The sequence below is a fragment of the Topomyia yanbarensis genome, chromosome 1, assembly GCF_030247195.1.
Source record: "Topomyia yanbarensis strain Yona2022 chromosome 1, ASM3024719v1, whole genome shotgun sequence".
NCBI lineage: Eukaryota > Metazoa > Arthropoda > Insecta > Diptera > Culicidae > Topomyia > Topomyia yanbarensis.
In genome coordinates this window covers 132,355,518-132,370,355 of record NC_080670.1, presented here as the reverse complement: position 1 = coordinate 132,370,355, position 14,838 = coordinate 132,355,518, and the positions used below count along the sequence as shown (strand labels likewise).

At 41.3% G+C, this 14,838-nt stretch overlaps 1 protein-coding gene across 4 annotated transcripts in view; it reads right to left on the bottom strand.

Moving 5' to 3' along the window:
• The window catches only part of LOC131688162 (syntaxin-16), a 515,695-nt gene that overhangs the window by 409,469 nt on the left and 91,388 nt on the right, over positions 1-14,838 (bottom strand). The window contains exon 2 of one of the 4 annotated variants that reach the window (XM_058972411.1): positions 4,043-4,159. The exons of the other annotated variants lie outside the window; for them this stretch is intronic. The gene's annotated coding sequence lies outside the window, so the exon portion shown is untranslated. The remainder of the gene's footprint in view (positions 1-4,042; positions 4,160-14,838) is intronic. 4 annotated transcript variants of the gene reach the window in all.

Here is a 14,838-nt window from a genome sequence, read left to right as displayed (position 1 = left end):
TCTTTTGTAGGAACTGTTAACGGCTTCTCAAAATATTTCGAATTTTTATCGAGGACTTTCGTCTCAATTCGATTACTGTCTTTCCAAAATTGATCAAACCTTTTACATGTTTTAATTGTTACAGCTTTTGCATTCTGAGTGAACTTTTTTTCATTTTTTCCCACATCAATTTCCTCAAACACAACTTTTATTTTATTTTTATTTTCACCTTTGGCCACTTTCTAGAGATCGAACAATTTTATTTTATCCATTTTAACAGCACTAATAATACAAAGCACTACACGCGTTGATCAAAGCAGTCGTCGGCTACTGCGATTCGATCCATGAATGAGATTGATACCAATTAAACTGTCACGACTCGTGGTGTTGTTGTTTATATTTGACATCGAAGGGCAAAAATGCTGATTTTGATTTTGAAATATTTTATAGTATTTTTGATGCACTTTCAAAAGAGTACAAATTTAGCTGCTACTTTTTGCAACCTTCTGAGTTAGAGGTCATTGAAAAATTTCATTTTTATTTAAAAAAATGATCGTAACTCGATAACGAAAAATGATATCGATTCACATCCTTCAGCAGAAATATGCGCAATAAAAAGTACTAAAATTGCTTCATAGAGAGTATGAAGATAGACTAACTATTTAAAAAGTTATAGTTAAAAAACTGACTTTTTCAGAAACACCTTAAGTTAAAGAAGAAAAATAATTATAACATGAAAACCGATAGCGCTATAACTTTGATTCAATTGAAAATGTTAACTGAAAAACATTTTTCTACAACTTTGCTGAAGTAGGTACCTTGCTATACCATTTTTTTTCGAGAGTTGTCCTACTGGAGCTGTAGAGCTAGGTTCTCGGCAGGGCTCCCCGTCAGAATCACATACTACAATTTGCAGACGAGACAGGCAATGTCGCCCACTAAAACACAGCATTAGACCAATTGTAGCGGGCCGTGATTCTGAATGTGATATTCATTGTACGGTTCAGGTATATGCGGGCGTAGGGACTCGCGATCGCGTGTATCATCGCGAAGGGATCGAACATTTGTACGTTAACGTGCTCGATCGCGTGTGCGTTTGTATGTCGCGTGTGCTAACGTGTATGACTTCGCGTGTATAAATTCTATTTCATAACCGTGTGCTTTTCGCATATTCGCGTGTGTTCTAGAATGATCGTGCGCGGACCATGAATCTGATACTTAATTTTTTGTGTACGGTTCAGATTCCAGAAGAAAGTCGGTTCTTACATATCATTAGAATTCCCATTCATGTCGCCGTAGAACGCGTGGTCTAGTGGATATGAGCTTTATTTTTTTTGATTGGTTCAACTGAATGTATGGACATAAATTGCTAGAATGAAGGCTAAAGATTTCCGGACGTGACCGATTCATGATCGCGCGCGTTGCGGGTTCGCGTTTGAGACCGCGTTTGTAACTTCGTAAGTACTAAACAAATGCCGGAGTGTTATCAAGTTTACGCGATCGCGGGCATATGTGTGCGTAGATGATCGCGAAGGGTTTAAGCGTTCGTATGTTGACGTGTTTGTCGCGTGTGCTCGCGTGTAGGTGACTTCGCGTGTATAAATTCGATTTTGAAACCCTGCGGCCATTCATATATTCGCGGACCGTCATTCTGATCTTTAGCTTTCGGTGTACGGATCACATTCTGACAGGGAGAGAGTTACCCCATATTACTAGAGTTTCCGGTCATGTCGCCATGGAACGTTTTGTCTAGTGGATATGGGAGTTATTTTTCAATTTTATTATTTTTTTTATTAATTCAATAGGACCTAGATTGTTGGTACCGAGGATAGAGACTTCCGGACGATCCCGATACATGATGGCGCGAGCGCGGGAGTTTGTAGGTTGACGCTTGAGATCGTGTTGCTGAGTTTATGAGTGCTGAGATTTTCACCTTATCACCGAGGTGTAATCATGTTTGCGAGTTCGTGGGCGTAGGTTGCTTGGAAAATCGCGAGGGGCTCTAACGTTTGTGCGCTGACGTGATTTTGTAACGTGTGTTCTTGAATGATCGCGCGAACCGTGAGTCTGATATTAAATTTTCGGTGCGCAGTTAGAATTCTGGCGGAGAGTGGGATCGTTTATATCGATAGGGTTCCCGCTCATGTCGCCATGAGACGTGTTGTCTCATATGTATGGGCGTATTTTCTTAATTGGTCCAGCTGAAGGCATGGACCTAGGCTTCTAGGATCAAGAATAGACTTCCGGACGTGATCGATTCGCAATCGCGTGCGCGAGGGCATGTTTGTAGGTTCCCGCTTGAGACCGCGTTTGAGAATGTGTGAGTGTTAAGACGTTCACTATCACCATCTTTGCTGACCCAGCTGAAATGGCAGTACAGTAATGTTTCGATTATATCACGGTCGGTCTGTATTTTAGCGTGATATATTCAAAACAAAAAATTACATTCAAGCATTAACCCATGTATTTCTATGAACAAAAAGTAATAAAAAGTTAAAGTTAGTCAAAAAGAATAAATCATAATGGGTAAACCTATTTTTGCCATGTTTCTATTATCACACTTGAAGCCGTTGGTTAAAGCAGCATCTGCCATCTTTGTTCAAAGCGTTGGGTCAAACGAAATGGCATAAGCGGATAATTTTTCCCCATACAGCTTTACTTTACCGTTTCATAAAGTTGTTGAACCTCCCAGAGCTAAACTTGAAGGAATCTGGCACGTTAAGGTTTTGGACAAATATCATGACTATTAAAATCAGTGTATTCGAAGAGGCTACGATTCAGTTCTCGTTGTTTCAACATCCATAGAAATAGTCCCATCTACAATTGTTGATGTTGTCCTTTCAAAAGAAAAGGTGATCAATTCAAGAGAAAATGCATATCTCGGCATACCTGCCGTATCGTGCGTATTTTGGTTTTCTCATTATTTTGTTAGATTTTCCTGCGGATAACTAACAATCAACCGAATAAAAAAGAAGTCGATTTGTTTACCCAATACACCAGAAGGCCCCTCAAGGACACGGAAAATAGGAATTTAAAACTAGAAATGGAATCGACCGAATGGAATCGGCACTCCTAGACATTGCAACAACGTTTTTGTAAAACATGATTTTAAGATAATTTACGTTTAAAGTTTCACGCCACTTCCTCCGTTCATATAAAGGAACAATATGAACAGCGCCATAACTTTGCTTCTACTGTTTAGACCTCTATAAAAATTTCAGATACTTTCTTAAGAATCTATACATTAAGATAAAAAAAATAAAAAAGCTCGACTTTTTGACCGACCTCATCATATATAAACCCTTAACGAAATAGTCCGAAATCCAATAATAGGCTCATTACCCTACATGTAAATAAGCAAATCAATTGTAAAAAAATCTAAAAGTGCCAGGACACAACATGTGGCTTTTTTTTACAATGGAGAAGACCTTTACGTCCTAGCCCAGTACACGTGCTATTGGTAGGTGTCCAAGCTGCCGCACGGGGTGTACTGGGGGCGTGTCGGCATTACTGTATAGGACTCGAGAAGAAGAAATAAAGGACAATATATGAGATACGTAATAGGTTAGATAGGTACAAGATACAGCTGAATTTATGATCATCACATGAAAGACATACATTAGTACTTCAAACTCTACCAATACTTGAATAGCCAACCACCACACATAGCACATCCTTTCTTTTTTTATGTTGCTAGCCGTGCATTGAAGAATGCCTAAAACTTTGAACTAGGCCCCGTCGAGTCCAGTCCGTCATCTGTCCGTCTCGTCCTGCCGTGTCTAGGGCTTCCAGGTTACATGCACTCACCAGACGAGACTAGCTTATGTCAGCTTAATTGTGCATTGGTTTCGTAGAATCTCAGGCTATCATCGAAATGATAGATCCTACGAGTGAATGTACTTGGCCCAGTCACCTGTCGAGCATTTGTATATTTACGAGTTTGAATGTTTACGTGTGTATGGGAAGTGTTGTGTGTTGAGATATGTGTGTTACCTGTAAATAATAAGTTAATACAAATAATATTTAATGTGTTAAAATAAGACGTGTGTAATATGCTACTTGCAGTTTTTGGTCGTTCCTACTTATTTGATTCAATTGAGTATGAGAGTGCATCTCAATTCTTCTAAAACCTGGCGACGTCTGATGGTAGCGAATAGTCATTGTTGGCAGCAATGTTACCCTTTTTTGATGAATGAACTCGGAGAGGCCATCATAGGAATGTGACGCATGAGACCGAAAATAAATAAAACAAAATGAAATAAAGAGAAGAGTTAGTGTTATTATTGAGTATTATTTCAACAACATACATGTAACACGCAATAAAACTACTTGGAATCGTCTAAATGCCAGAAAATGATATATATTTACTATTAACGACAATTGCATTCCGTTAAAAGTTTCTCATGCTATGCTGACCGGGAATGGATGATTGATGTGCGTCGGTAAATTAATCGTACCTTCATTTATCCAATCCGAATGAGTCGAATCGAATGGACGAATTGAACACCGGTAAAAAGTGATCCAAAGAAGGATTACCCACTATTCTATCATATAAGCCAGTTCTGCATCCATTCCCTGACCCATATGTCACAAATACTCAGACGAACACATACACAGATAGACATACGACTAGCACATAACAATTTTATACTAGTACTAAAAATTACAATTATTACAACACAACACAACTAATAGGGTTCAACTGTTATTTTTTTAATGTGCCTGTGCACGTTGACGAGGTCGACCGATAAATCGACACACAATGACTCCCACTGCGAGCCGTGCTCAAAAAGACAGCCGTTAAGCTGTTGAACAATGTCTGCAAAAACACAGCCCACAGAAAAAGTCAATCCACGGCGACCTGCCAATCGGCCACGCCAGTGTGCACAGGCTCTTAGCTGACAGTTAGTTTGGGCTGGTGCAGAGTATGAAATAACAAAAAAAAACATTAAAAAGGCCCATAAGCCCTCTCGGTCTCCTCGATGCACCACTATCGAGGAGTAATGCAATAACCATCTTAAAGCAGGTGTCTGCTCAAATATGCTTGAAGATGTTTGCAATACCGTCAAACCCGTCAACCTAGGAGAGGGAAGTACCTTGCTATACCATTTTGTTCGAAAAATAATTTTTTGAAAAGAATGTTTGAGAGGACCACCCTAGCTACATTTTACTTTAAAAGAAAGCGAATTTAATCCCCAAAAATATTCTATCAGACATAATTTCTCTAAAATGAACGGTTTGGGAGTTATTGATTTTTGTACCGAAAAACCGCCGTTGTATCGGTTTGAATCGCAATTTGCTATGTGATCGTACGCCACAACCTGTAACTCCGGAAACGGAAGTCGGATCGGGATGAAATTAAATAGCCATTTACGGGGACGCAATACCTTTCATTTGAGACCAAGTTTAGTTAAATCGATCTAGCCATCTCTGAGAAACCGATGTGACTGTTATTCTGAATTTAGATACTTCCGTCGCGGCGTCCAGAACCGATGATGGTGGCCAATGTGGCTAAAAGACTTTGAATGGATGTTAGTGACCTAATACTACAAATCGAAGCAGCTGTGGTCTTATTTTGGAAAAAATTTCACCTGTATACATTTATCACAGAATTTATTGAAATCGACATTTGCTGCGTGTTCATACTCATTACCCTGTAATTCCGGAACCGGAAGTCGGATCCATTAGAAATTCAATAGCAGCCTATGGGAACGTCACACCTTTCATTTGAGACTAAGTTTGTCAAAATCGGTTCAGCCATCTCTGAGAAAAATAAGACATTTTTGGTCACATACACACACAGACGCACATACACACACATACATACACACATACATACACACGCACAGACATTTGCCGAACTCGACGAACTGAATCGAATGGTATATGTCACTCGGCCCTCCGTTAAAAAGTCGGTTTTCAGAGCAATTGCAATACCTTTCTATTGAGAAAGGCAAAAAGGTACGAAATCGGCAAAGTCCCAAAAAGTCGATTTTCACAAAAAAAAATTCGGGATAACATAAAATCTCGACGTGTCATGCATTTTAAAAATGTTTGGCATCAAAAATAAAAATTCGATTTCTGAAATTTCATGGGGTCCCCCCTTTGAAAAAAAATTTTGAGTTCCGGCTTATATGGGAATTTCATATGTGACCGGACGGTTTAGTCTATATTTCCCGACCCATATAAGCGATCCGTACGGAATTTTATAGACATCTGTGGGGATATTATAGCTATCATTTGGGACTAAGTTTATGAAAATCGGCCCAACCATTTCCGGGAAACTGATGTGAGTTCGCAAATTTTGAAAGATGGCCGCTTTTCCCGGGCACTTCCGGAACCGTCTATGGTGGTCAATGTAGTCAACGAAAGTTTGGTTGGCCGTCGGTGACCTAGAACAGCAAATTTAAGTTGTTTGAGAGACATTTTAGCGAAATTTTTACCTTTTTTGCTTTCATCGGAGTATCGGTTTGAATCACAATTTGCTATGTGATCGCACGCTACAACCTGTAACTCCGGAACCGGAAATCGGATCGGGGTGAAATTAAATGACCATTTACGGGGACGCAATACCTTTCATTTGAGACCAAGTTTAGTTGAATCGGTCTAGCCATCTCTGAGGAACCGATGTGACTGTTATTCTGAATTTGGATACTTCCGCCGGGGCTTCCGCAACCGATGATGATGGCCAATGTGGCCAAATAGACTTTGAATGGATGTTAGTGACCTAATACTACAAATCGAAGCAGTTGTGGTCATGTTTTGGAAAAATCCATTAGAAATTCAATAGCAGCCTATGGGAACGTTGCACCTTTCATTTGAGACTAAGTTTGTCAAAATCGGTTCAGCCATCTCTGAGAAAAATGAGTGACATTTTTGGTCAGATACACACAGACGCACATACACACACATACATACACACACAGACATTTGCCGAACTCGACGAACTTAATCGAATGGTAACGTATGCGGAATAAAGTTTGGACAAAATTCAAAAGGCAATTTTTTTTTGTAGAAAACCATTTATTAAATTTTTTTTATTCAAATCGTTTATTTGATAAGGCACGTTGCGTTAGCTTAAAGGTGCCAATTTTGTTTTGTTTTACATTTTAAATTGCTTAAAACTAGGGGATTACATATTGATTTTTTTTAAATTAAACTAATGCGATTTTATAGCTATCTTATATATCTACACAAGGGGATAATATTATTTTCGTAAGATTAGGGGGGTCATTTAGTTTTTGTGGCAATATGGTTTGACATTTTTATCAGTGAGATTATTGGAGCAAATAATGTTTAACTAAGGGGGACAATTTTTTACGACTATCTTAAAAGTAGGAATAACTAGAGGGCATGATTGAATTTTGTAAAGATTCGTAATTATAGTTATTTTTGTGGGTAGTAGAGTTGGGCATTTTCTACGAGATTATATAATATAATAGTTAAAACTAGAAGAGACAAGAAGAGCTAAATGCTTCGTGAAGACATTGGGGGGGAGGGGTAGGGGTGTTACTTCTGGGTATAAGAGTCAGGGGAGGCAGGGTAGATGGCAGGGAGAGAAAATTATTTCAGTTTCAGGCATCGTGAGATCAACGGATGGATTACAAACTCGGGTGGCCTTCATCAGGGGAATCATGTAGTGGGACGCCAGGTGGTCCTCCTCAAGATGGCAGGGGTTTTTCCAGACGATTTCGTAGTACGGCTCAGATGTGGATCGGGTACATTTCGAGTTAAGCGTGTTATGTTCGTGCCGTAGGTCCCGTGTTTGTTGGCTCATTCGATACAGATGCTTTGATACAGGTGGAAGAGGGTTCTGAGAATGATAAGGAAAATAAGAAGGGGCAGTAGACTTGTATATTGATGGTTTTCACAAAGGTGTATATAAGGGACATCGCGGCTTGCCAGCACATCTCGAACCGGGACGTTGGTTGGTCTTCCTCGGGCCCGCAGGGTATCCATTAGCCGAGACCTGGCGGAACTGTACTCGGTGTACGCCCAGACAATGTGCTCGATGTCGTGATAGCCGTCGCCACAAGCGCAGATACCACTATCCACGAGCCCAATACGCCGGAGATGTGTATCCAGCGTGTAATGGTTTGCCATCAGTCGGGACATCACACGAATGAAGTCACGACCCACATCCATCCCCATGAACCAAGGTTTCGTCGATACCTTAGGGATTATCGAATGTAGCCACCTTCCCAGCTCTCCACTGCTCCACGAAGTTTGCCAAATTTCGAGGGTTCTCTGATGAGTAATACTGAAAAATTCGCTGAAGCAAATTGGTCTTTCGTAAACGTCTCCTTCTAAGGCACCCATCTTAGCTAAGGAGTCTGCCTTCTCATTGCCCGGAATGGAGCAATGAGAAGGGACCCATACCAAGGTAATCTGGAAAGAGTTGTCAGATAAAGCACTCAGTAGCTCCCGTATTTTCCCCAAAAAATACGAGGAGTGCTTTCCATGTTTCATCGAGCGAATAGCGTCAATGGAACTGAGGCTATCCGAAACGATGAAGTAATGGCTTGCGGGTAATGTTTCAATGACTCCAAGGGTATACTGAATGGCAGCTAGTTCTGCGGCGTAAACTGAAGCAGGGTCACTGAGTTTGTAGGAGGCGGTGAACTTTTGATTGAAAATACCGAAGCCAGTGGACCCTTCGAGGTTTGATCCGTCAGTATAAAACATCTTAGAACAGTCGACTTCTCGGACTTTATTATAAAAAATGTTTGGAACCACTTGTGGGCGTATGTGGTCCGGAATTCCACTAATCTCGTCTTTCATGGATGTGTCGAAGAAAACAGTAGATTCAGAAGTATTTATGAAATGCACACGGTTGGGATTGTAAGAAGAAGGGTTAATATTCTGCGCCATGTAGTCAAAGTACAGGGACATGAAACGGGTCTGAGAATTGAGCTCAACAAGCCTTTCGAAATTTTCAATCACGACCGGTTTCAAGATATCGCATCGAATGAGCAATCGATATGAGAGTTTCCAAAATCGATTTTTCGACGGGAGAACGCCCGACAGCACTTCGAGACTCATCGTATGGGTCGACTGCATGCACCCTACGGCGATACGCAAACAACGATACTGAATTCTTTCGAGTTTGATGAAATGTATGTTCGCGGCGGAGCGAAAGCAGAAGCATCCGTATTCCATTACCGACAGTATCGTTGTTTGATACAACCTAATTAGGTCTCCTGGGTGGGCACCCCACCATGTTCCGGTTATTGTACGAAGAAAGTTGATCCTTTGCTGGCATTTCTGTTTCAGATACCGAATATGGCATCCCCAAGTACCTTTCGAGTCGAACCAGACCCCTAGATATTTTACTGTGAAGACCTGAGCGATAGTTTGACCCATTAATAGAAGCTGTAGTTGTGCTGGTTCACGCTTCCTTGAAAATACAACTAGCTCAATTTTCTCCGTGGAGAATTCGATACCCAGCTTAATAGCCCAAGTAGACAAATTGTCCAAGGTATTCTGTAATGGTCCTTGTAGATCGACAGCTTTGGGTCCCGTAACAGACACCACGCCATCGTCTGCAAGTTGCCTTAACGTGCAGGAATTGTCAAGACATTCATCAATGTCGTTGACGTAGAAATTGTATAACAGGGGGCTTAGACATGAGCCCTGGGGAAGGCCCATGTAGCTAAATCGTGATGTCGATAAGTCACCATGCGAAAAATGCATGTGCTTTTCCGACAACAAGTTTAGTAAAAAGTTGTTTAAAGTCGCTGAAAGACCATGCTGGTGCAGCTTCTCTGAAAGAATGTTGATCGAAACTGAATCAAAAGCCACCTTAATATCTAGGAACACTGATGCCATCTGCTCTTTGCTAGCATAGGCCATTTGAATTTCAGTTGAGAGCAACGCAAGACAATCGTTCGTCCCTTTGCCTTTGCGAAAGTCAAATTGTGTATCTGACAGTAAGCCATTTGCTTCGACCCAATTGTCGAGGCGGAATAGGATCATTTTCTCGAACAGCTTCCGGATACAGGATAGCATTGCGATCGGACGGTACGAATTGTGATCGGAGGCTGGTTTTCCTGGTTTTTGGATGGCGATGACCTTCACTTGTCTCCAATCGAGTGGGACAATGTTAGCCTCGAGAAACTTATTAAATAAGTTCAACAAGCGTCTCTTGGCAGAGTCAGGCAGATTCTTCAACAAGTTGAATTTGATTCTGTCTGGCCCCGGAGCTTTATTGTTACACGACAAGAGAGCAAGTGAGAACTCCACCATCGAAAAAGATGTTTCGTTCGCGCTATCGTGAGGAGACGCGGCGCGGTAAATCTTCTGTGCCGGGGCGGAATCCGGACAAACCTTCTTGGCGAAATCGAATATCCAACGGTTTGAATATTCTGCACTCTCGTTAGTACTGTTTCGGTTTCGCAAACGCCGGGCCGTGCCCCAAAGATTGCTCATCGATGTTTCTCTCGTTAGTCCGTCAACGAACCGGCGCCAGTAACTACGTTTCTTGGCTTTCATCAAACTCTTCATTCGCGTTTCTAACGTCGCATATTGTCGATAGCTAGCGGGTAACCCGTCGTCCCGGAAGGTCTTATACGCGGCGGCCTTCTCCGCGTACACGTCTGAGCACTCTTTATCCCACCACGGATTAGGAGAGCGTTTTTGTATGTTCGCGCCGGGTACTGGCTTAGTCTGAGCTTGATTCGCGCTGTCGAGAATCAAGCCAGCCAAAAAGCTGTACTCTTCCTCCGGAGGAAGTTCTTGGGTAGATTCGATGTTGTCGGATATCGCGGCAGCATAGCTCTTCCAATCGATATTTCGTGTGAGGTCATACGAAATATTGATTGATTTCAATGGCCTTGAACCGTTATTGATTGAGACTACAAACGGCAGATGGTCGCTGCCGTGGGGATCAGGAATTACCTTCCACGTGCAATTTAACCGCAGCGATGTTGAGCAAAGGGACAAGTCTAAAACGCTCGGGCGCGCTGGAGGAGCAGGTATCCGTGTCATTTCACTCGTGTTTAAAATTGTCAAATTGAAGTTATCGCAAAGATCCTGAATTAAGGAAGACCGGTTATCATCATAGAGGCAACCCCATGCTGTACCGTGAGAGTTAAAGTCTCCTAAAACTAGTCGCGGTGCTGGCAGGGATTCTAAGATGTCTTGTAGCCGTCGGTGCCCAACCGCGGTGTTGGGGGGAATATATATGAAAGCTATGCAAAGGCTTTTGCCTTTGGTTGTTACTTGACAAGCAACAACTTTTTTTTTAATAGCCCGCCTCTTACCCCCACACCAAAAAGCTCACAAACGGAGCCCCCTGGTAGTGGACACATCAGTTCTCAGCGTACAAAAAAAGGTCAGCACAACAAAACAAAGTTACGAATCGCGGAAACGCTGAGAACAAAAAAAACAATACGAGACCGACAAAACACAAAATTTGACAAGAAGCTACGGCGAGTACCCAGCGGAAAAGAATCCTTTTAAGGGTCCCATCGTAGCTTTGCAGGAAGCTCATAATAATTTAAATTTATTTATTACTAATTGCTAGAAAAAAAATGCATTTATCAATTGTTTTTATTAAAAAAATGTTAACCAATTATAGCTAAAGGAATAAGCTCGATTGGTGGTGAACGAAGTTTATATTAAAAATTCTCCTATTTTATTTTTTAAAATTTGTTTCAATTTTGCTTGGAAACGAGTGCGACATGTTATTTGCTTTAAATCAGTAGGAAGCTGGTTGAATAACTTAGGTCCGATGAAAGAAATGCGTCTTTGACCAAGGTTCGTGGATACTCTATAATAAATGATTGGCTTGTCTAGTGCTGTGAGCTCGAATGCCTGTTGTAAATTCTAGATTATTATGAGCAATAGTATTATGCAAAGCATTGTGGATGTATATTATTGTTTGGTAGTTAGTCAACCCAAGCAAAGGTAAAATGTTATGGGCATTATTATTGTATAATAAAATAGTAGGGTACATAAATGGTTTTTTATAAATAATTTCAGGACATCTGTTTTGAAGCGTTTGTAGCTTTTTCAGATTCGAGATACTGGCACGGCCCCACACAGATACAAGGTTCAGCAATGTGCGCATAATAAAATTTTAGAAGTACATGCTGGGGAACAAAAGAGCATACTTTACGCATAGCCCCACATAACGATGCAACTTTTCTCTCTATTGGCGATTCTACGTTGAAACCGCTCACAGATAGCGCTGGAAGCAAAGTGTTGCTGATTTGATTCTGTTCTGTCATAGTGCATATATTTTCTGTAAACATTGGTAAAAAATAACTTTTAAACACCAAATCACCGATCAATTTGTTGATAATTGTTTATGAAAATGATGGAAAACCATCATTTTATAAGATGATGAGTAAACATCTTGCGAAAAGGTTGTAAAACATAGTGGTTTCTAATATTATTCGCAGAGCTATATGTGTGCTGTTCCAAAATGTAATTTGTTGAGCATCGTAGCCGCCGCAACATCATTTCCAGTTCCTCCTAAGTTAAGCTAAACCTTCATGAGATGGTGTAAATTCATGCAACTCTCCGGATCACGCGAGGAAAGAATATGTCTGGTTAATAGGAAAGTGTCAGCTTTGTATCATACACAGCCGATCCTTCTCTCTGATAGTCTTCACTGAATCTCCTATGTAGTCCAAAATATGAAGGAGTTTGACATTGGTACTGATTGGGTCTCGGTTTCAAGTTGGAACTTTATTTATGGAACGATTTTTGATAACCACAATAATACCCCGAATACATTTCGAAGAAATGTATGAGCCAAATAGTTGCAAATGGCTGTAATTTCAGAATAATTGCAAATAAAACTAAATTTCTTACTCGTTTCATTCATATTTTGGCAGTGGTAAGCTTTTTCCGAGAAGAAAATGAAGTTTTTGTTGTAAGCTACGACTCACTTGCGGGTGAAAAAAAGCAAACTGTATCACTTTACCAGTTCATGAGCTGAATCATAGGTGTCGCATGACTAATTTTGGTTTTGCCGCAAATCGCCAATAGATGTTATATGCTCAATCCAGGAGAGTGTGGGGTCTAAGTGAAGTCCTAAATATTTGAAGCAGTTAGTTTCCTGAATTACAGACTGTCCTATTCTTGGGTCTGGATGCACGCCTATAGCTCTTCTAGATGAACGAAACAGCATATATTTAGTTTTTGATAGGTTCAAGAAAAGAAGGTTTTCTTTGAAATACGCCGTTAGTGTTTTTAAATCCGATTCAATGTCGCGTACAATATCCAGGCAGTTGTTGTTCGGGTAGAACAACGCTGTGTCATCCGCGAAAAGACGAGGAGTCCCTTTTAACCCGAGTCTACCTAGGTCATTGATATACAATAAAAATAACAGTGGCCCTTCAATACCTGTTATCGAGGGAAGGTTAATTCTGTAGAAGGAATAGCACTTTTTGATCCCCAAAAATACTCCTCCATAGGGGGTGTCTCGATCCAGGCGAATAATATTAAAGTCGTGGAAGTTGAGATCTATGTCGGAAGTTAACCAAGTTTCACATAATGCAAATGCATCGCAACTCAAATTATTTATTAAAATTTTGAAGGAATCGATTTTCGGGATGATACTTCTGCAACTGCACTGTAGAACAGTGATCAAATCCGTGACCTCGTTCGATGAGTTAGCCATCGAAGGATACAATCGCTGAGAGGAGGGGCCATTTAGCAGTCAACTGCTTCAAAAATGTTCTCACTGTAGGGAGAAAAGCTAACATAAGACTTTTAATAGGATCAGTAATATTGAAAGTTTTTATTATCCAGTCCACTATGTCCGAGAGTTTTATAATTCCAGTGCTGTGATTACTCTCGAACTGAAACAAAGGAACACTTGGGATTTTTGATGTTCCTGGAAGTGCTAGGAACTCCTTCTCTGAGCTTAATCCTCCGAGACCAGGAGCTAATTGCTTCGGTTTGGTTGCAACACTTCCAATAGATGTCACTTTCGGAGCCCCGTCAAGGGACACCTTCTGGCCTTTACAAGGAACTTTACGAGAGGAAATGTTCCTCCTCTTCCTATAACTTCTAGGCACCCTAGTAAATGTTCCCTCTTGTGGGTTACCAGCCTCGCCCTCGTCAGGAGGCAAGTGAGTATAGATGTTTGCTGAGGATGGTGGCGTAGCATTCTTTAACATTTCTGCGAAAGAATGTATGGATCGTCCCGCAAGGGAACGTTTCAGTTTATCCCCGCGTAGTTTGTACGCGGGACATGCCGAGATATCATGCAGACTCTCCGCACAGTAAGGACACTTTTCGGCTTGCTTACTGCACGAATCATCTAGATGATTCTCCCCGCATTTTCCACAGCAAGCCTTATTGCTACAATGGGTGGCTGTGTGACCCAGTTGTTTACACTTTGTGCAATTCATGACCCGCGGCACAAACAGACGCACAGGCAGACGAACCTTGTGCAAGAGGACGAAATTTGGCAAAGCGGTACCAGCGAAGGTCACCCGATAAGAGTTTGATTGGGGGTACGTTTTTGAACCATCCCCCGCAACTACTACTGAGTGCAAACGTTTGCACTCAAGTATTTTCACTGGCTGAAGTAAGCGGTCTCTGAAACGGCCAACCCCGTACTTCAGCAGATCCTCGCACGTCAAACTCTCATCGGTTACGACGCCTTCGGATTGTACTTTTACAGCTGGAATATACACGTTATAATCCCGCGTAAAGTGCTCACAGCAAGCAATATCGTTTGCCTGCTTTGAGTTGGCTAGCAACACCCTTACCTTGGCCGAGCGGACCTTTGAAATTTCGGTCACAGCCGAGAACCGTTCCGTCAGGTCTCTAGAAATCTGAAGAAGATTCAGTGATTTAGTCTTGGGCCGAAAGAAGACCACAAATGGACCAGTTGAGAGT